Genomic DNA, 22330 nt, shown 5'->3' with positions numbered 1-22330 from the left:
TTTGGACCGGGGGAGGAAACCGGAGTACCCGGAGGAAACCCCCGAGGCATGGGGAGAACATGCAAACTCCACACACACAAGGCGGAGGCGGGAATCGAACCCCCAACCCTGGAGGTGTGAGGCGATCGTGCTAACAACTAAGCCACCGTGCCGTATTTATTTATTTATTTATTTATTTGTTGGTTTATTTTTAATTTTAAACCAAGTTTTTTTTTTTAGTGTATTTATTCCAGGACTTGAGCAGGTGTGTGTGATGCGTGTGTGTTTCACTGAGTTTATACGGGCTGTTTGGTGAGCGATAGTGAGTTGTGGCAGAACAGAAGAGCATGCTGAGAGGATCAGCAGGAACCTTGCTGTCTTTCTGCCTGACTGCTTGTGTGTGTTTCTTCTGCTCCTTTAGCAAAGAGCCTCACCTCCCTGACAGAGACACAGCTTTCTCATCGATTCTTGCTCACTGACTCTCCCTGTGGCCTTGTCCTTTAAAGCATGGATGTTATGAGATGCACTCAACACATGAACGTTTCGTGTGTGTGTGTGTGTGTGTGTGAGTGAGTGTGTATATATGTGTTTTTGGAGATCGGTTTGTGTCTTACACAGTAATGCCGAGCTTGCAGCTTTTCCCAGTGCCACGACTTTTACATGCCAAAGGTCTCTGGAACATTAGTGACATCAAAGGTGTGAAAATATTGAACTGAAATATTGAATATGTGACTTGTGTATTGTTTTGTGCTCTTTCTTACATGACACCTGGTTTTTTCCTACGTCATTTATCACACTTATGCTTGCTGGGACCATAAATGAGACGTCTATCCGTCGGAACTGTACTGTATCTACTGCACTAAAATTTATTAAACGGTTCTAATTTTTCATGGCTCGGAAAATTAATCGTAGAATCAACTATATCGGGTAATTTCACGTTGTCTAGTATGGTCAGAATTTTAGTTTAAAGATGCGATAATCAATTAAAATTTTTTTTTTTAGAAACACGATCAGTTTGTAAGGTTTAACCCATGGCCTCGGTACAAGTAAGAGAATTAATGCTGTGGAAAATAAAATTATACACTCAAACTCCCAGTCTGCATTTCAGTTTGTTTGTAAACAAACAATATGGCTGAATTTTGTACGCACTTAGCTCAGCCAGATAAATCTCCTGTGAGCAAAAAACTGTTCTCTTCTTTAAAAAATAAAGTCAAGAAAAGCAATAGGCTTAGTGGTTAGCACGTTCGCCTCACACCTCCTGGGTTGGGGGTTCGATTCCCGCCTCCGCCTTGTGTGTGTGGAGTTTGCATGTTCTCCCCGTGCCTCGGGGGTTTCCTCCGGGTACTCCGGTTTCCTCCCCCGGTCCAAAGACATGCATGGTAGGTTGATTGGCATCTCTGGAAAATTGTCCGTAGTATGTGATTGTGTGAGTGAATGAGAGTGTGTGTGTGTGCCCTGCGATGGGTTGGCACTCCATCCAGGGTGTATCCTGCCTTGATGCCCGATGACGCCTGAGATAGGCACAGGCTCCCCGTAACCCGAGGTAGTTCGGATAAGCGGTAGAAAATGAATGAATGAATGAAGAAACGCAATAAAATCAAAATAAACATACAGTATTGCTTTTTCAAGATGGAGTAAATAATTACTGGTTTCTGAACAGTATGAAGTTGAAGCTTTTAACTGTAATCTGTGTAAAGTTTTGCTTAGTTTGAATGGCCAGCTTTGGTACCGTAATGAATCAAGAGGATTAAATAGATGCTTAAATTTATTAAGGAAAACAGTACAGCAAAGGTGGTCTTGATCATTCTGATAAATAAATATTAGCTTCTTCTTCTACTTTTGGCTTTTCCTGTTAGGGCTCCACAGCGAATCATCAGTTTCGCACCAATTACCTTCATGACCTCTTTTATCACATCCATATATCTACTCTTTGTCCTTCCTCTTCACTTCTTACATGGCAGCTCCATCTCCAACATTTTTCTAACCAATGTAATAAATCAGCATTAGCTATTATGCGTATTTTATAGGTTTATAGAATTGTGACATATTTTTTCTTAGCGATGCTAACAATGTTTGTAAGACCTGATTATGAAGAAAAAAGCAGGACAGCAAAGGTGGTCTGGACTGATAAATATGGAAGTAACTGTGAACCTATAACTAAAAGATACGAAGAACAAACAAACACACTTGAAAGTCTTGTTATGAAAGTCCTTGCTGATGTTAAATCTTGTTAGCATGCTAACACTAGATTATGTAGGCAGAGGAATCAAAGAATCATGTAATTATAATCAGGTTCTAATTACTTTGTACCATTATTAGAGTTCATATATTGCTTAGAATTAATCATCTAACCTTAATCTTCCGTCACCTTCAACAAATTATTAGCACTGTTATATTTGTATGATTTGTAAATATAGAAATTGGTCCCCAAATCCTTTCAGTTTCTCCTTTATTTTTTTCCTAGAGCTACTTGGAAGACTAGTTCGAAGCGTAAATTAAAAATATTCCAGTTGGTGAAATGAATCCAGTCAGAAGGTACAGTACATAACCCTCAATTAATGTTTTCATTCTATTAAAATTTTAACTCTACAGGCTTTCTGGATGTTAGTCAATAAGATGTAAATACTGCACTTGTCTCCTGTGCAAATAATTAATGGAATCGGGGAAGTGTAATTAAATCGTTTCGTCTGTTTCATGTATATAAATGTCATTAGACTCTTATGAAATATTGAGCAAGGGAACAAAGAGATGGCGAGGGAATGCCAGCCTAGTTCACTGCTTCTGCATAGGGCAAAATGTGCCTTTTAGAGAATAGTGGAGTTTTCTGGAAATCTGGATAACATGAAGAAGGATAAAGAGAGCAGGAAAGAGAGTAACCTGGGAGGCTGCATTTTCTGCCTGGCTTGTTTCTTCGGTACCGTTCTCTCATCGTCTGTTTTAATCTGACTAAATAGGATAACCTGCTCTTCATAAAAAATGGATGCTACTTCATTCAGTGGGACCACCAGGGCCCCCATGGAGGACCTGCAAGAGAGAGGTTGAAGGTAGCCAAAATCACCGGGCGTAATTAATTTCCCCATAAATGAAATTTGGTTAAAAAGGGGGGAAAAAAGACAGGAGTGGGTGATGGTGGGGTAGATGAGTGGAGCGAAGGGAAGCGAGGCACTCTTACCCAATCATGGGGGAGAGTTTGTCAAGCAGGAGATTGCAGTTTAAAATATTAATCAACCTCCCTCCACCAAGAATGAGCGAGGCAGCTTCTCGAAGGGACACGAGCATTCAATATTTCATGAAGCAGCCCCAGCCCAGACACGGGGCCTGCAACTGGGCTGCCTTTCCCTTTAACGCTACACGCATCAGCCGTCCCTTTAATGGACCCAGAGCTTGAGACTAGGCTGGGCTGGAGAGAGAGCTCAGATATATGAATTGGTATGAGAGTGGAGGAGGGGAGTGGGTCTAAAATGTGTCCCCTTAAACTAAGACAGAAGTCCTTCAGAAAAGGCTGAATATCTTTGTTCCTACATTTCCTTCAGGTAGCTCAGGAAGCTTTCAGGAAGGTTCACATCGTACTGAATTTAAAATTAATGATTGATTTGTAAAGTGATTGTTGTAGGAGAGTCAGGGGCTTAAGAAAATCAAGCTTGTGGTATTTGTGTTTGTTTCTTCATGTCACAAGCACAACCTCTGGCCTGTATATAACTTCTCTAGTGAAAGTGAAAGTGACGTGACGTGACATGCGGCTAAGTACGGTGACCCGTACTCAGAATTCGTTCTCTGCATTTAACCCGTCCAAAGTGCACACACACAGCAGTGAACACACACACACACCATGAACACACACCCGGAGCAGTGGGCCACCATTTATGCTGCGGCGCCCGGGGAGCAGTTGAGGTGGTTCGGTGCCTTGCTCAAGGGCACCTCAGTCGTGGCCGGTCCGAGACTCGAACCCACAACCTTAGGGTTAAGAGACAGACTCTCTAACCATTAGGCCACAACTTCTCACGTAAGCTGCATCCTAAGGGGAAGACCAGGTTTAAGAAACCCTACAGAAATATGGCCAAATGTATGTGGTCACCTGACCCCCACAACCACACATGGTTGGGATGCATTTATTTCCAGGGATTTCAGAACAGCGTAACAGATATTGCGACATCGGGTAGGCGTGGCCTGTTTGATAATCTAACCCTAACCCTAACACTAACCGTAGTTTTTGTTTGTTTATTTGTTTTCTAAAATAAATCTACCTGTATGACTGTTTTGTCCTTCGTAGTATGCTCTTTTTTTTGAAAGTGGCCGTTTTTCCAAGACCTCCGGAAACACGCCCACTTTACGTTGTGGTAACGAAACCCCTGGAATTTAGTGAATGCCCACATGGTTCTTATCCAAGATGTTGCCACTAAAATTGCATGAAATGTCTTTGTGTGCTGTAGCATTTAAATTTCCTTCACTGGAACTCATAGGTCCAAAACTATTCGAGCATAAAAATGCCTCTGTACACAAAATTAAGGTTCTGTGTTAAGGTTGGAGTAGAAGAACTCGAGTGTCCTGCACAGTATTTCCCCTCTGATCATCTTTACGATGAACTGGACCACAAACTGCACCTCAGACCTCCTTACCAACATCCCTGATCTCACTGAAACTCTTGCAGCTAAATGAACATTCAGTGAACATGACTACACCCCAACATCTACTGGAAGGCCTCATGAGAAGAGTGGAGCTTATTATATCAATAAATGGGGAACAAATCTGGAAAATGGTGTTCAGAAAGGACACATGAGCTTGATGGTCAGATGTCCAGAAAAATAGCATAAAGTGTTTTATATACAGTAGGCTATGAAGAGGAAGTTGTGTGGTATGGAACATGTGGCCTTAAAGGTGGGGTGCACAATGTTTGAAAAATTCTTCAGAAAACTGAGTCGGGCCGACAAACAAAACAAACGTGTAGACAATTAGCAGAAAGGGGTGTGTCTTGTCAGTATGCGGCGGAGAGAGTGTTCAGTACGCATGTGTGACGTTAGCAAGAAGCGACTGAAACATTGACATGGCGGATACCTGCCGTTACCTCTGCCTCGGGTTCTAGGTGTTGAACGTCATCTTCCGCGTGAAACGGAGCTAAAACTTTCACAGTACAACACACAGTACTACAAAAACACATTTGTATCACCATAGTATTACTCATTGAGTTCATTTACTGATAAAAATATCCCCTCGGTCAGCCGCCCCAGCAGGTTCCGCCATAATAGTTGCCTGGGTTACGTATGTATGTGTGGGGCGGAGCTATCAAAACAGGGGTGACACCCATTTGGGTTAGGGGCGTGTTTGTTTTGGTGATTTCAAATGTTAACATTGGATTTCAAACATCGTACACCCCGCCTTTAATATTCTGTAGTATTGCTTGATTAGGATTTTTCTGTACATTTGCACTGGAGGAAAACATTAATGGTGTGAGAAAGTTAGTATACCAAAATTAAAATCATTGTATCACTAGCTTCACATGGACAAAATCATATTTTTCCCACAAACATAAAGATATATCATAAGATGTTAGCAAAAATCATGAGCATATCTGATTTTTAAAAAAAATCCTTGTTAATTGGCAGTAAACTGACTGAGGCGCAATTCAGTAAATATAGCTAGGATTTCGGGCATGACTCTTTTTTCTTTTTGTCTAGTTTTCCCAAGAATTGTCTGTACAGGAGCATATTGAGTGCCATCGGGTCCTGGCGTCTAACCTCTGACCTGCTGGAGCACTGGGAAGCTCAATAATTTATATCTGTGTGTCTGTACGCCAAGGAAAGAAGCCTCACCTGCAACAAGCCTGGTTTCACACGCACGCTCATATTGATTTTGTTAACTGAACCCATTGTGATAAAGTGAGGAGTGGAAGGAGAGTCACTTTCTGACTCACACCTTTGGATTTGTCTTCCAGTTTAATTCATTTTCAGTTCTAGAAATTACATGCGATATGGGTCAGTAAACTTGCTTGAAATACTGTATGTCTTCCAAAAGTGCAGTTTGAAAGTGCTAATTTTGTATGTTTCGAGGGAAATAACCAGAGTAATGTGTCCAAGTAATGTGGCAGTTTTATAACCATTCCGGTGAACTTCTACAGTATTGGTTCTCATTGGCCATTTCTTGCATTTCTTTGATTTAATAATTTGCAGTTAGTTGGCAATAGAGTCAATATTCATTAATCAGTAACTAGTATCTCTAGTAACTGCTTTATCCCAGTCCAGAGATAATTACTGGAACACTGGGCATGAAGTAGGCAGTGTTGTAATGTAACGGAGTACAAATACTTCGTTACTGTACTTAAGTAGAAATTTCACGTATCTGTACTTTACTTCGCTATTTAAATTTATGTCAACTTTCACTTTTACTCCACTACATTTCCTGGATAAAATGTACACTTTTACTCCCATATATTTCCTCTAAGCATCTTCGTTACTCGTTACTACAAAATAATAAATGTGTATAAGGGAGGTTTGGCGAATCACTGCTCCCAGATTGCATTACGCAACGCTCTGCACGCTCTATTTCAGCGTAATGTTGCCAAAGGTGGAGGAAGCACAACTGAAACCGAAATGGAAGCACCTACTGGAGAACCTCCCGTTATCGTAGACGACCACCCCGACCATAGCGGTGAATTCGGTGAACAGGGTGAAGAAAATGCTGTAAGATAACGTTATACACCGTGGCCGTATTTGCAAGAAATGTTTCTGTACATTGAAGATTCTCGTAGTGTCTCGTATGCTGACCGAAAATCACTGAAATATTACTTTTTACTTTTACTTCAAATACTTCAGTACATTAAATATCAGAAAATGACTTTTGATACTTAAGTACAGTAAATATCAGATACTTTAAGACTTTTACTTGAGTAATAGTCTAAAAGGTAACTTTCACTTCTACCAAAGTCTTTTTCTAGGACGATACTTGTACTTTTACTCAAGTATTGCTTTCTAGTACTTTATACAACACTGGAAGTAGGAATGCACCATGATGATTGCAGTCTATCAAAGAACATCACACACACATTTGCTCAAATACTAATTCTTACCACAGGTCCAATATAAAACTATAATCAATTAATTAAGGTTGGTCAAGGCCATATATTCCAGCTCATCCTTTTGTGGATCCTTAGATATTCCCAAGTTAGCTATGTAATGTATCATCTCCAGAAGGTCCAGGGTCTCCATCCAGTAAAGCTCTAGTGGGAGCCAACTAGGTGGCAATTCTTTTAAGGTGCCCATAGTACCTCACCTGTCAACTCATGTGAAGGAAACTCATTCTCTGCCCAGTATCCTTTGGTCAATTTCCATACTGTAACCTAGCCATAGATTAGGATAGAGATGTAGATTGACCAATAGAGCTTTGTTCACAAACTGAGGTCTTGAAGGACAGAACCAGAAGTGCATTTAAGCTTCTCCTTCAGCAAGCAAACTATTCAAATACACAGATAACAGCTCCTCTGACATTATGGCTGTAGTCTGTACAGCTGGTCTGACCCCTAAAAATATTCTTCCAAAGCTATTTTCTGTCCTTTCAGGTGGCTCTGTCATGGGCTTCACTCTGTTTTGTCCATTAAGTACCACTTCAAATATTGATGAGTCTCTGAGGTGTTGCTCAGGGGCTAGTGTGGCTTAGAGGTATCTTTTAAGCAGAGGGATTTTGCCACCAGCCTCAAGCCTCCCAGTTGTTGAACAAAGTGTCCAGTTTCTGAAGGCTCAGAGGAGAAGGTGGTCTTGGTATCTGTAGAATAGTCTGAGCCTGAGATTATAAAGTGCCCAAGATTCTCTAGGCTTTCTGGACACCATGATGTTTGTGAACAAAGAAAATCAGCGTCTGACACCGAATCTGAAAGACAATCAACCAAGCGATTAACCAAACAATCTAGCAAACAGATTAACTCTGCAAGAATGCAGCTGAGAACCAAATGATGGTGAATGTCACAGGGATTCTATGCATCTATAAGAAGACAACTAGAGAGAAGGGCAAACAAACAGGGTAGAGAGGCAGCACATGGAAGCAAGCACACTTGACTTGTATATAATATTCCACATTATTATCATATCAGAGCCCCGGCTAACAAACATACTTCCTTTGAACTGGAGCTTGAACAGATCTGTCCAGACAACTTTGGGGGTTATTTGGAGTGTGATGGTACTTTAACTGACCTCAGAAATAAGCAGTAAGTAAGTAGCACTTGTGGCAGGTGATGGATGTCAGCAAGAGGTTTTGCAGCTCATGTGGTTAACTCTTACAAAAGAACATAGCATTCTCTGCATGGTAATTAATTGTTTTGTAAAAGGGTCTCAAACTGACTCCATTTTTTAACTCTAACATTTTTAAGGTGTAGAGTATAATAACCATGGACCTGTTTGGTGAAGATGAAAAGTTGTGAGTGGGTTTGAACCTCGTATTCCCTCATTACAAGTTTCCGTTTAGCATCAGAAGCTACGCTGATTGACAGAGCTTCGTGTTGGTTTCCATCAGTGAGGAATATGGCAAGCACTCAGCAGGGTGTGAAATTAAAGATGCCCTCTCACATCTGCATGAGCCTAAACCCACCATCAGAACGAGATCCACATTTGAGCGTGAGGCCGCTGATGAAATTTGAAGGTCAGTTGTGGGTCATAAAGAAAGGTTGAGAAAGGCTCATCTGAATTAATGACATGCAACATGTTGTCTCGCCTCGTGTTGATACACTTATTATCTTGGGATTACATTTAAAATATGGCAGGCTATTGAAAAATATACTTGCAGGATACCTTTAAAGCACTTATTACAGATTTCAATCAGCATGATATTTTTTTTTTTTTACTTTTCTTTTTTTTTTTTTTTTTTAGCAATATGTCATATTTGGGGGGGGGGGGCACGGTGGCTTAGTGGTTAGCAAGTTCGCCTCACACCTCCAGGGTTGGGGGTTCGATTCCCGCCTCCGCCTTGTGTGTGTGGAGTTTGCATGTTCTCCCCATGCCTCGGGGGTTTCCTCCGGGTACTCCGGTTTCCTCCCCCGGTCCAAAGACATGCATGGTAGGTTGATTGGCATCTCTGGAAAATTGTCCGTAGTGTGTGATTACGTGAGTGAATGAGAGTGTGTGTGCCCTGTGATGGGTTGGCACTCCGTCCAGGGTGTATCCTGCCTTGATGCCCGATGACGCCTGAGATAGGCACAGGCTCCCCGTGACCCAAGAAGTTCGGATAAGAGGTAGAAAATGAATGAATGTCATCTTTTGCTTAAGTTACTGATTAGTTCACAATTAGGTGTAGATATGAAATATCACATAAAATTAGTGATTAAAGGTAAAGTATGTGTTGTTTAGTAATTTTTTAGGTAGATAATTAAGTATTATAATTAAGCTGTTTGGCCTGTTACATTAGCTATCTAGTCTTTTTTGTCGCTAATGTGCCTTAGCATTCATTAGAAACAGGGTTGTTGCATATTTGCTAACCACTCACTCACTCACTCACTCACTCACTCACTCATTTTCTACCGCTTATCCGAACTACCTCGGGTCACGGGGAGCCTGTGCCTATCTCAGGCGTCATCGGGCATGAAGGCAGGATACACCCTGGATGGAGTGCCAACCCATCACAGGGCACACACACACACACACTCATTCACTCACGCAATCACACACTAGGGACAATTTTCCAGAGATGCCAATGAACCTACCATGCATGTCTTTGGACCGGGGGAGGAAACCGGAGTACCCGGAGGAAACCCCCGAGGCACGGGGAGAACATGCAAACTCCACACACACACAAGGCGGAGGCCACCGTGCCCCCCAAGACAAATTCTAACTATGAATAATATAATTAAAAGCCCTGTTTAACCCTGTAAGTGCTGATTGGTTCATTAGTAATAAGTGTTCTTGTCTTGGTGTCCTGCTTCTGTTCACATACTTCCTTTCCTTGTGTGAGAAGGTTATTGTGAGTATCTGTGGGCTGTGTATTGTCTTTCTGCGTTATGGGATTGAGGAAGCGAGTAGGGCGGGATGCCTGACTCTTGCGTGTGTTTTTACTTTAATTTGTCTGAGCTGTTTGTTGAGTGGTCCAGTGAAGCGTGTGGTGACAGATGATGTGAATTATTGATCGCAGCTTTCCTGTAGCTGAGTGTAGCGAGCCTTGTCCTCTGCCTCTCTCCACCCATCACATCTTCCCTCCTTATCTCTTCTTCACTCTGCCAGAACTACTCTGCTTGCCCTTTGCTCTTGCACTGCCCGCTTGACCAGAACTTTGACTCAAGCGAGACGAGAAGAGGGGAGATGTAGCTGAGGGGAATCTCCTGTGCTGAGCCTGTATCAGGTTGTTGATGATTTCATACCTTTAGAAACAAGTAACAATCAGCAAGTTTTGCTTGAGACTGGTTGAAACAGTGACTACTTGTATCTTTCCTTCTCTCATTAGAGCCCAGATGGACATTTGGTTGCAGTACGAGGGTTGGTTTTTGGAGAAGCTTTTTCTGTAACTCACCATAATCATATAACATTCCTCTGTCTACAGTACCTGCAGAATTGAAGGTAATTATGAGATTATCTTGGGAATAATATAAAAGCCTAGGATAAAACAAGGGACCCTAGAGCTGTAAAGATGCAATACTTCAGGCGTAGCCTGGTAGTTAAGGTTGGATAAAGCTCAGGAGTTTAAATTCAAGCACCACCAATCTGCCGCTACATGGTCTTTGCTGAAGGACTCAACTAAAAATGCCTCAACTGTATCTTAACTCAAGTTGATTTGGTTAAAAGCATCAGCCAGTTGACATAAATGTAAATGTTTATGTCCCATTGCTCCACCATACCACCATACCATGAGTTGGGAAGTCGTGGCCTAATGGTTAGAGAGTTTGACTCCTAACCCTAAGGTTGTGGGTTCGAGTCTCGGGCCGACAATACCACGACTGAGGTGCCCTTGAGCAAGGCACCGAACCGAGAACGAATTCTGAGTATGGGTCACCATACTTAGCTGTATGTCACGTCACCCTACTTTAAATCTATTGAGTGATTCTTCCCAAAAAACTTGAATAATATGGATATAAGTTTTATGATCAGATCAAATATGTGTCATTGGGATGCTCAATGATTCTATGACTAGGTGGCTAAGGTTCTTAGCTTCCCATAGTGGTTTTACTTGGAATTTCTTTGGGAAAATCTTGGTTGTAGGATTCCATTATTGGTTCCCCAAAAAGGCAAACTAAATGTTTACAATCATTAGGAGCAGTGGATGTCTTTTAAGTTTAACTAAATCCAACGAGACTGGTTAAAATCTTGCACCCATTGAAGTTATCAACAGACATGTTTCAGTTACACCCAATTCAATTTATTTGTATATTTGTATATAGCTACTGTACACTCAAAATCTTAAGAAAGCCATGAAGTACTTGAGCACTTCTACTGCTCATGCTCTTCTAAAAGCTAAAAAAATAGGAGCCTAAAGTGCTCATCTGTATTTGTTTTCTGCCTTTCCTTTGACATGTCTCTTTTCTGGACCATTAGTGGGGACTCTCTAATGTTGAGCTAGTGCAATGGGGACCTTGTCTTGGTGATGGCATCCATGATGGAAAAAAGAAAACAATTACCTTCCTGCAAAAACGTTCAACATCATTAATATTTCAGGTGAGCCCTCACCCTTTTGGGCTGTTGTTCCTCTCTACCATCTGAAAAAGCTTTCTCGCTGAGTTGCCTTTAACCCAAAGAGCTTCTTGCCCCGTGCCAGTGTGTGTCCTAGTAAAGAGGGCAGTGGAGTGCGAACTGAAGCTAGGCTTTGACACCCCCTTCTCAGACGTCCACTGGCCATGCTTCGTAAGAAAGCGACTCATTCTGGTGATGATTAGCTGATGATTATTTTATGAGGCCATTCAGCTGGGTGGCTGCCCCCACCGTCCCACCACTCTCTTCGTCTGCTGCTTCTTTCCCTCAGTCAGATGCATCTTGATTTCTCCATTAGGCAGAATTCCAAAGCCACCATCACTCCTCTATGGACATCTCTCACCTCAATCCTCTGTGGTTTACCTTCTATTTGGGCAGTTCTTCTTCAGGATAATGAACATTACTTCTGATGCCAAACGCTTCATAACCTCGTGCCACTGCAGGGCATTAATAGTTTGCTTTTTTAGGGATTTGTGGCTCTCTGATCACTACAACCACCAAGTAGACTGACAGCATTGTATAGACAACAGCAGCTTAATTGTGTTATGTATGCAGCAAAATACTTATGAAGTTTGTTAGGTATTTTAGAAAGTGCAGCAATTACAAGTAATTTGAATTGATCTTATATCTATATAGAAATATTTATCTAAATTTTGTACCTCTTTTCATCTCTGACAGGAGTGAAACCCAATGTGGTCTGCTGTTATAGCCCATTCACCTCAAGGTATGACATGCTGTGTGTTATGTGATGCCTTTCTGTGCACCACGGTTATTACGAGTGGTTATTTGAGTTACCGTAGCCTTCCTGTTTATCTTCCTGTCTGGCATCAACAACCATTTGTCTCCTTACCTGATTCTACATCAGTGTGCTTGAGGAAAGGCTTCATCATCCAGGATTTGTATATTAATGTTGCTGAGGTGCATTTTCTATGTACATAAATTGCCATACTACTGCTACTACTACTACTACTATTACTAATAATAATAATCTGCCATTAGGAAAATCAATATGCCCCTTCTGTTTGGGCTGGGGTAAAAGAAAATGCATCTGCAAGAATATTCACTCCTACTCTTTGCATTTTTTGGAGTGATCATAAAAACCGTGAGACCTCTTCACCGCATCGATCAGTCAATAAAGAGCTCCTCTGTCTGAACAGAGAGCTTATTATCAGGTCATAAGTGTATTGTGGTGAAAATCTAAGCTTTCTTCTCAGTGCCAGGAGGTTTGTGGAGTGCTGTTTGTATAACTAGGGTGTACATTTGCTTTCAGGGTGCACAGAAAGATTTTCTTTGCGAATTTTGACATTAGCAGAGACTTTCTTAGCACTTACTAAGGTAAATTCTACAAAGTGTATTTAATCATTGTGTGATCTATAAAAATGCTAAGGCTTTTTTAATGAGCTCCTTTTTTTTTGCTAAGCTCTAATGCATTAATAAATAGCAGTGTTTGAAAAACATCTAAGGTTCATCTATATTTAGATATTTACAGTTTAATCTCAGACCTACTTCAGGCCTTCAGTAAGTAAATGTTTTTGGAAACTCCATCCACCCTGAATAAATAAATCAATTGAACTTAGCAGCTTCTTTTCCCCTTTTTTGCTGCCAAGTACCTACCGTCATTGATTAACATGCACAATTAAACGGTCTTCAAGCCATTACAGCAGAATCGCTATGAAGATGTCAGCTGGAAAGAAAAGAAACAAAAGGAGCATAGTTTTTGCCTTGTATCTGAGTCCAAAAGCTTCACAAGAGTCTTAAAAAACTAGGGTTTATTGACGTTCCTCTTGTTTAACCATCTGACAAGAAGAAAAGGACAGTGTTCCACTTTAAAAAGATGCTTATGTACATGAGGAACATACTGGGATCACTTTCAAAGCAGCTGGTAATGAGAAGGGACGGGACGAGGAGGGAGGGGGGTCGCTGCGAGCGATATGGGGGACAACTAGGGAGCTAGTTAAATATTGATGAGTTTTTCTTCACAAAAATGTGACAGTTAGCATTAATTTCCCATTTAGCAGAGATCAGCCAAGACAAGGCTATAGGAACTAATCAATAAGACCCGATATGAGCAACAATCTGCATCAAGGGATCAGCGAAAGACTCACAAACACCCATTTGTACACTTTTTATGTTTGTAGAGACTTTTGTGTTTTTGTGTATACTGCGCATGACATTTTGAAGCAAGGTAAGACGTGATGGCTATGATAGACAGATGGCTGCTTAACTCATGCAGAGCCTCAGCTGAGCAAGTTATAGTGCTTAGGTTTGTGACTCCTCAAAGTGGGACCCTGGGGAAAATGTGTCTGCTGGAAATGATTTCTGGTTAAACAAATAGCCTTTACTACATATATTTTTACAATTTTTTGTGTTTGTTGCAAGTCCAGAAGACAATACTGTACGTACTCAGCATACAATGCAACACAACTTAAAACTTCTGTGCAAATTTATTCACTTTTACTTATATATTATTTACAATTTTTCCATTTGTTTCTACAAAACAAGCAAAAAAAGGATACACATGATTTGTACGTGTTTCTAGTATTTTATTGTAATAATAAAGGTATTGGGGGAACGGTGGCTTAGCGGTTAGCACGTTCGCCTCACACCTCCAGGGTTGGGGGTTCAATTCCCGCCTCCGCCTTGTGTGTGTGGAGTTTGCATGTTCTCCCCGTGCCTCGGGTTTCCTCCGGGTACTCCGGTTTCCTCCCCCGGTCTAAAGACATGCATGGTAGGTTGATTGGCATCTCTGGATAATTGTCCGTAGTGTGTGAGTGAATGAGAGTGTGTGTGTGTGTGCCCTGCGATGGGTTGGCACTCCGTCCAGGGTGTATCCTGCCTTGATGCCCGATGACGCCTGAGATAGGCACGGGCTCCCCGTGACCCGAGGTAGTTCGGATAAGCGGTATAAAATGAATGAATGAATAATAAAGGAATTGACACTGAATTTGAGAATGTATAGCTTATTATATGCCCTGAAGCCCTGAGTCACTAGACTCAAACAGGTTTTCTTCGGGAATTGTCAAGTATTTGGTTCTAAGGGGTAAAAGGTGATTAAATCTGGAATGGGAAGTTCAACAAGCACATATGGGTGAGATGGTCAGGTGTCCATAAACCTATGGAGTTGTATAATGAATCTCCAATTTATATACATAACATTTATATGAATTTTTCTTTTATACAATAAACATCACTGTTCTGTTGCAGGTATGGTCATTTTTTACATCAAACCTGAACACATCAATCTTCTGCATCAACGTGATTAATCCAAACCCACCACTGCCAAATGCCGAAAGACTTTATGCTGTAAATTATGTAAGCTACAGAATCTACAGAGACTTATATATTACATATTTATGTTTGTGACATAATGTTGACATTTATCACCCCCCTGCCAATCACAGCAACACTAGCCAGTTGTGAATGTCTCAGGTATGATGAAGAGGGCAGATAGCGCTTGGGTCGACTGGATTCATGAGACTGGGAGGGAGCATGTTAACAGTTGTATGGTAAGATCAGTGGTGGCTCAAGTGGTTAAGGTTCTGTATTGTTGACTGGAGGATCTTGCTTCAAGCCCTGCCACTTCCAAGCTGCCACAGTTGGGCTCTTCTGCAAGGACCTTACCCCTTTCCGATCCAGCATAAATGGCCCTGTGCTCTGACCACAACCTCCAAAGTTGGGATATGTGAAGAAAGAATTATACTGATCGCAGTGTTATGTATATGTGACAACATAAATTCTTATTCTATCTGTCTGGGTGAGAATTGGCCAAGACTAAATTAAAGTCCAATCTAACATGTGAAAGCTCTGTTACAACTAAAGTCAGGGGTTTTTCTGGAGGCACTAGTGGATATGGTAACTTTATGAAACCTCCAGTGCTCTGTGTGAAATGCAAACTCACGCTAACTGCAGTGAAGATGAAGCAGGCTGATGTTCCCACTGATACAGTAACTAGTTCTCTAACTCATACATCGATCCATGATAGTCTAATCTTTGAATGAGGAAATGATGAAGAAATCTGTAAGCTAAGCTCTTCTCTTTATCTTAGCCTGCTCATAACAAAGCTGCACACACTGTTAGCCTAAGATGCCTGAGAAAAAAGTCATGTAATCAATTATGGATGTGCTGTCTCCAAGCCCTGGAGTTGGGGAGCACATTAGGTAATGCAGGAGCTCAATTTAACTAGATGGGCTTGTTAATGTGTCCCACTGGGAAAGGCGTATGGTTCCTTTGAGTTTCCTCAGGAAAATGGTGGGATAGTAATGCTTCAAGATGCATTCAAAATGTCCTGCAGAGAGGGTCACCCTGTCAAATAACCTCTGCCATGACACACACCAGGGGCCTGGAAATGAGGCAGGGCTTTAACAAATAGCTACTGAGCAATAGCTCATTGCTCCTTATTATACTGTTGGAATTTGGTGATGCTCTGCATAGTTACGTGATGACTTCAGTCTTCTATTCTAATCCAGACAGTCATCACTATCAAAACTGAATTCAAGAGTGAGGATCTTGTAGTCCACCACAGTGGTGATTAATAACAAAACCACCAAGTGTAAGGAACAAAGCACAAATGAAGAGGACTGTTGTTTCAATCGGGAGCCACGGTGGCTTAGTGGTTAGCACGTTTGCCTCACACCTCCAGGGTTGGGGGTTCGATTCCCACCTCTGCCTTGTGTGTGTGGAGTTTGCATGTTCTCCCCGTGCCTCGGGGGTTTCCTCAGGGTACTCCGGTTTCCTCCGGTTTCCAAAGACATGCATGGTAGGTTGATTGGCATCTCTGGAAAATTGTCCGTAGTGTGTGAGTAAATGAGAGTGTGTGTGTGCCCTGCGATGGGTTGGCACTCTGTCCAGGGTCTATCCTGTCTTGATGCCCGATGACGCCTGAGATAGGCACAGGCTGCCCATGACCCGAGAAGTTTGGATAAGCGGTAGAAAATGAATGAATGAATTCTTAGGTAGCAATAGGCATACGAGGTAGATCCCTAATGAGCAAGCTGAAGATGGCAGTGATGAGGAAAACCTCCCTGAGATGACAGGAAGAAACCTTGAGAGGAGCTAGACACTAAAGGAATCAATATAATGTCATATTGACCTGTTTCTTTTAGCCGCACATAATTTATGACCATCCGTACTGTAGTAAAGCAATGGCGGAAAATTCAAAAACATCTGCAAGTGATTCCTGTAAATCCTGTTGATCACAATCACAAGAAAACTGTAGACACATCTGAAAAGATGGCTGGTGATCTTTGTGGACACTTGACCCTCACCCCATGCGCTTGTTGAATGTAATGTTATAGATTTAGTGCCTGTTTGCAATTTTAATAACCTCTGCACTCCTGGGAAGGCTTTCCACTAGATTTTGGAGCATGGCTGTGGGGATTTATCCATTTAGCCACTAGAGCATTAGTGAGGTCAGGCAAGGAGGCCTGGGTTGCAGTCTACATTTGATTTCATCCCGAAGGTGTTCACTGGAGTGAAGACCACTTCCAAATCACCTGTGTTTCTAAACCAACATTTACACATCATGTCTTCATGGAACATTCTTTGTGCAAAGAAAAAAGACGTCATAATTGTCATACTGGAAAGGATTAAGCATTAAGCACATTATGTATTGATCCCGATCAGAACAGGCCCATGTGGGGGCGGTGGTGGCCCAATGGTTATGGCTGTAGGTCACTGAATAGAAAGCCAGGGGTTCAAACTTCAGCACTTCCAATCTGCCATCTTTGGGTCCTTGTACAGGGTCTTTAACTCTTTCTATTACAGGGGTGTTGTATCATGGTTGACTTTGTGCTCTGACCCAAACTTCCTAACAAGCTGGGATATGTGTAAAAGGAATTTCACAATTTCTGCAATGTTTATGTGTCAAATAAAGGCATGTTCTTCTTCTACTGAATGAAGGAAAATGAGACAGACACCCATGTCCAGTCCCTTGCTCATGATCATTGGTCATTGTAGGAAATAGAAGCAAGGTTTCAATTAGTGGACCAGGGGCATGAAGAGGCTGCTCCGAAGAGCTTCTGTGTGACTGCTAATGTGAGCACTGGCTCAGGTCCTGGCCTGTGGCACATGCATATGCAGACGAGTGTGAGCTCTGGATCAGGCTTTTAAAATATGACCAGTATGGGTCAGCATGGTTATTGCTGATGGATACGGGATAGTGGCAGGTGGGACTGTCAGCTCCAATCAGACCTTCGTGCCTAAAGCCTAAGATTCTTCATGAGAGTAGCCCCCATACTCCCAGCAATTCCACTCCCGCTCCAGCTCTTTCCACCTTTCCTCTTCTCTTCATTCAACCGTGCTTTTTCACCCTCTCCACACCTGTCGACTTGATTATGGAAATAAGCATTCATGCCGGGCCTCTAAAAAGCAGATTAGTAGGGATAGGGGTTCTTTTTTGTCACATGGTTATTCCACTGGGGACGCAAGGGGTAGAATTTGCACATGATTTGGAGTTTTGGTGTGTTGGCTGGGGGTCATTAAAAGGCTCACACGACAGGACAGGACTAGAAGAACTAAACAGGAGGGATGCTACTGTCAAACGCAGACAGAACAAGCAACATTCTCTTAGTATTACCTGATGTAAATTGTTTTAATGTGCAACTGATGATGAAATACAGTACATAAAAAGACTTTATATATCAATTTAATTATACTTCCTATACTTCTCCGATGATATAATTAACAATCAGCAAAATAATTGAATAGTGACTGTAACTTAACATGCAATCTCTTTGCTAATTAATATCTGTGGGTTATATCACTAAAATATATAAGATCTAAATAATGCACATCACTAAATCTAGTCTTCTACAATAAATGTTTTATATTAGTTAGTGTTAGTGAGGATCCTGCGGCAATCCCAGGAATATCGAGCGTGAGTCAGGACAACGGCTTGGATAGGATGGGATGTAACCAGGAATATCGAGCGTGAGGCAGGACAACGGCTTGGATAGGATGGGATGTAACCAGGAATATCGAGCGTGAGGCAGGACAACGGCTTGGATAGGATGGGATGTAACCAGGAATATCGAGCGTGAGGCTGGCCAACGGCTTGGATTGGATGGGATGTAACCAGGAATATCGAGCGTGAGTCAGGCCAATGGCTTGGATAGGATGGGATGTAACCAGGAATATCGAGCATGAGGCTGGCCAATGGCTTGGATAGGATGGGATGTAACCAGAAATATCGAGCATGAGGCTGGCCAATGGCTTGGATAGGATGGGATGTAACCATCCACCAGCATGTTAATAGGAGTTGAGAAGAAATGGAAGAGAATCCAGAGAAAGTAAACATGAATATGGAGGTTCCATACTGTACATACCTCGAAACACACCTGAAGTAAAAGTTACAATGGTGCAATCAGTAGCACTTCCACTGCACAGATCTAGTGTTTCCAGTCCAATCCTTGTCTTGTCTACTTCCTAAATTTTCCCTCTGTCCAAACCTGTTTATAAAACCTGTATAAACAAGCATCCAAATGTATGTGTGAATGGTGCTTGTAATGGGCTGGTGTCCTATCCCATCCGGGGTGTATTTCTTCCTCACCCCCATTGTTCCCCGGATATTTTCTGGATCCCCTGTGTCCCTTACCAAGATAAAGGGCTTACTGAAAAATAGGAAATAAGTTTTATTTATCCGTTCAGTCGACGCTTTTCTCCACAGCTAAACAACCGGTGTTTTATCTGAAGATCTGACGTCGAGGTGGCCCTCTGGGTGACAGTCACTCAGCGAGCATGCTCTGATCCATGCTGACTACATGCACACGTGTCAGACACTCACTAACTGTGACTTAATCTGACATCTCTGTCAAGACACTGAGTAAATAATGGTGTCATGTCGGCTGAGTAGTCATGCAAAATGAATGACATCCAAACACACAGCCGGTCAATAATGCAGTCCTTTAAGTGATGGATCCAAACACAACAGGTTCATATTACACAAATAGTGTTCTGTCTTTGCTTAATACTATATTGACCATAAAAAAGGACCATCTACATTATCAACATGTTTTTCAACCTTTCCTTCTGTTGAAGACCTTCCATTGACATCGTTATTAATAAACTAATTAATTCAATGCTAAATCTGTTCTAAACCGAATTCTAACTTTAACTCGAACAAACATTTTATTTAATACAAGCTGCTATATTTCTGAAAAACAAGAACCATCCAAATGTCTGCACAAAGTCAAAGCTGTCTGATTATTCCAATCCTTGTTGGGACATGCAGTATGGTCTCCACCAAGACATACAAATAGCTTCTTCAAATACACACACACACAAACACACACACACACACTTCACACCAACACAATCCAACAAATCTTTGACTTTCTCTCATAGTCTTGGTTAGTGAAGCTGGTCAGGATTGTTCTCCTGTGAATTCCATGTCAAGGAAAGAGAGCACTGTGTGGAATACCTTATTTTCCTGGTGAGAGAAAAGGTCAATATTTCAACCCTTTGAAGATGAGGATGAGACACTTGAATGAATTTTTTTTCTTCTATGAATAAAGTGGTATAGCTAGATGAAAAATTAAATTGGCTTTGGTCCTGGTTCTTCTGTAATGAAGTGACTAGCTTCCAACTTTCAGTTCTCAGTGTTATTGCACTCGGTTCAAATCTATTTCATTAGTGACGGTCACGATGTTGTGTGTTTATTAGTTATTAGACCTAACCTTTACAGATCTTATATCTGCATCTACAACTACCTTATATTATCAGGAGTGTATTATAGCTATGTATACATTTACTTTCTGTAGTCCAGCTATTGCTCTGCACAATTTATCAGCCTCTCCTTATCCCCAATGGCATAGCTAGGGGGTAGATTTAAGATTTGAAACCACTGAAATACTATCTAGCTCCAGATACTTATTCTTGGATGCTTCTATCTCATGGTGTCCAGCTGAAAATACTTGATCACATCTGACTCTCTGTTTCATGCAGTGGTTTTATTTAGAATATTTCCTTATGTCTTCTGAGATTAAATCCTAGCTGCTGTACTGTATGATGCACATCCAGTGGAAAAAGACTGTTGTGTAGACATATGCCCCTTTTCCACCAAAAAGAACCGAGTGCTGGTTTAGAGCTAGCACTGGTGCTGGTTCAAAGTTGGTTCCACTGGTAAACCTTCTAAGAACCGGTTTGCCTTTCCACCGGCTAAAGAGCCATCACAGAGCCGAGTCTGACGTCACTGTATACGTGTCACGTGTCCCAGCAACTTTAGCGCAGCAGCGGCAAACACAAACACATCAACAATGGCGGATGTTGCTTTACTGTTAATGCTCATGGCTTTGTGAACCTACATTAACATCCAAACGCGGCGAATCCAACGTGTACATGCAGCTCCATGTAATTTGTATAAACGGAGGTCGTAATCGAGAAAGTACATAATGTTATTTTATCATTAACACAGAAAAAAATTAGCCTTAGCATGTACTTACCTACTATAATGTGTGCTTAAAGTAAAAGTGTATTAAACATTAGTATACTTAAGGTACATTATCAAATGCGCTAACAGTAGCCCCGCCCACAGCCCCTGACACAAGCGGTTCTTAAGTCTAGACCAGCAACGTTTTGGTGCTACTTAAGAACCACTTTTCCTGGTTCAGAGCCGGTGCTTTGGCTGTCGAAACAGAAAGAACTGGTTCTAACTTAGGCTCCGAACCAGCACTCAAACTGCCTCGGTGGAAAACGGGCAATAGACATTGTCGTGAAGGAGCGGACGGGTGTTGATTGGCCACTTTTTTGGACACACCCACATTATAAAGTAGATATATGTATTTGCAGGTGTATTTATAATTAGTAATTTTTTTTTGACCCTCGTACAATATTGGTCTTTAAACCTTGTACAAACAATACTGGAAATACTTGGTGGACTGATTTATACCATTTATTGTGTAATTTTAAATATAAGAACAGAAAGAAATATTGGCGTAATTATAAAATCCTAGCAACTAGTCGACTGACTAATTCACTAGTTTGTAGTTCAACTATAAATCTTGACTAGACGAGGTGGTGGAAAAAGCAGGACTTTATTCCAGTAAGAAATAATAAGATAAAGCTAATGCTTCAGAGGGCACGGTGTCTTAGTGGTTAGCACGTTCGCCTCACACCTCCAGGGTTGGGCGTTCGATTCCTGCCTCCGCCTTGTGTGTGTGGAGTTTGCATGTTCTCCCCGTGCCTCGGGGATTCCTCCGGGTACTCTGGTTTCCTCCCCCGGTCCAAAGACATGCATGGTAGGTTGATTGGCATCTCTGGAAAATTGTCCGTAGTGTGGGTTGTAATGGGTTGGCACTCCGTCCAGGGTGTATCCTGCCTTGACGCCCGATGACGCCTGAGATAGGCACAGGCTCCCCGGGACCCGAGGTAGTTCGGATAAGCGGTAGAAAATGAGTGAGTGAGTGAGAGAGCTAATGCTTCAAATTCTAAAACATGCTTGGAAAAGTTTATTATTTAAAGAATGATTTTTTGTTAAATCCTGAGCTCGTTGGGTTTAGTTAAACATAGTAAAAACCTCTTGGATGTTGCTGTCAAAGATATAGATATAGATAGATATAGATATAAAGATATATTTTCCATCCAAGCAAGGTATCACTGAGCTGTACGGTAAGTACGGTACTGTTGATGGACATGAGCTTCCATGCTGCACAGTCTCAGTTCTAATTGATTCTGATTGATTTCAGACTTAATTATTGGAACTGCAT

Source organism: Tachysurus vachellii, chromosome 17, assembly GCF_030014155.1.
Source record: "Tachysurus vachellii isolate PV-2020 chromosome 17, HZAU_Pvac_v1, whole genome shotgun sequence".
Taxonomy (NCBI): Eukaryota; Metazoa; Chordata; class Actinopteri; order Siluriformes; family Bagridae; genus Tachysurus; species Tachysurus vachellii.
Note: the sequence above shows the minus strand (reverse complement) of the source record.